This window comes from Lactuca saligna, chromosome 2 (genome assembly GCF_052625555.1).
Source record: "Lactuca saligna cultivar CGN05327 chromosome 2, ASM5262555v1, whole genome shotgun sequence".
Lineage (NCBI taxonomy): Eukaryota > Viridiplantae > Streptophyta > Magnoliopsida > Asterales > Asteraceae > Lactuca > Lactuca saligna.
This window is the reverse complement of record NC_136418.1, coordinates 176742402-176744050: the sequence shown is the minus strand read 5'-3', so window position 1 is coordinate 176744050 and position 1649 is coordinate 176742402.

Genomic DNA, 1649 nt, shown 5'->3' with positions numbered 1-1649 from the left:
GGTGATTTGAGCCTGCTCAGATGCAACAAACTCAGGGCAGAACATAACTATCTACGTGAACAACTTCGTGATCTCCATCACCGTCTCAGATCCCTGTCTCAAATCCAGATACTCATGCGCTAACCTCTTCCGCTCCACCAGCGGTACATATCGAGAGCAAAACATCTCTGAAAACTACTCCGAAGTCACAGTAGCCCTCTGCTCCACATAATAAGAACTACTAGCAATCCTCCACAATCCTTTGCTCCGGACCTCAGAAGGTTCAGAGCGCACCTGACCTTCTGGTTAGCAGGAAATGAACAAGTGAAGAAGCATCCCTCCACATCAGATAGCTACCTCATGTCTATGATCGGGTCCTGAACTCCATCAAAATTCGGGGGCTTCATACTATTGAAGTCCCGATACTGAAAGACCCGCCCTGTCCCGACACCTGCAGCTGCTATGGCCGCGAATGCTGCATCAGTAGCCATCTCAACAACGGTTGCATAGCGATCATCAAAGAACTTCATCATCGCGGTCTTGATAGACTCAAACATCTCTGGAATCTGACTCCGAACGATAGCAACCACTTCCTAGCAGATGATCTCCCAGACGCGGTCCTCTAACAACACTGGCCCACCCTAACTACCACCTCCTGATCTCGACCCGGATCCAATCTCAACTCGTCTCATAGTCACCATACTGAAAATATACCAATAAAATATCAGATAATCCACATATCATAATGGGGAACCAAATCCCATGAAGCCCTAAGGGTTGTGACTTTTTTGCTACGTGTATGGGTACTGTGATTTCACTAGTACGGGCCCATACTACCTTCAACAACTACCCGTATTTGTCTCAAGGATCATCACAATGCCCCAACAATACTCATAATCATAGTTGAACACTGAATCCTCACTTTGTAGAGGAAAGGCTAAACATCTATCAACTGGCCGACTGACCCCACATGACTCATCTATGAAACTTCCACCAACCGTGCAACACTCATGAATGCTAGGCATACATAACAATGGACCCTATATCTAATCCTACCCTAAGACCTTCATCAAACAAGAAGAGGAAATAAGGCCAAATCAAACATTCTCAGGCTATAAGATCTTAGTTATATATAACCATGATACATACACTAAGCAACTATAGTAATGATTTCAATTCTATAAGAGAAAATCTCCTAGGTTATTAGGCATCATATAATCAGGTAATTTTATCATGCAATTCCTGCAGATCCATAGCCTATCTCTGGCATGTTGCTCTAACATATCACAATGTCAAATAACAGTATGGTATTTTAGGGTCTACTTACTGGCTCCGACTGTTCGTACACATCACATCCTCCTTGAGTATTTTGGAAACCATTTGAAAATCATTTTGCAAATATTTTCCTTGGTTTGAGACTGGATTCACACGAGTGTTCCTCATATTCACTCAAACAAAGGCTCTGATACCAACTTGTAACATTCATAAAATTCTTATAAATTTCAAACTTTTAAGCAACCCAAAAACCAACATTGTTTACAAATTGTTTTCAAAATAAGTTTCATATCAGAGAAATCCCAAAATAGTAAAATCAAAACATGAGGAGGTGCACGAGCATGCCTTCGCCTTCCTGCGATCCATTGAGGTACCTAAAACACAATCCAAAATTG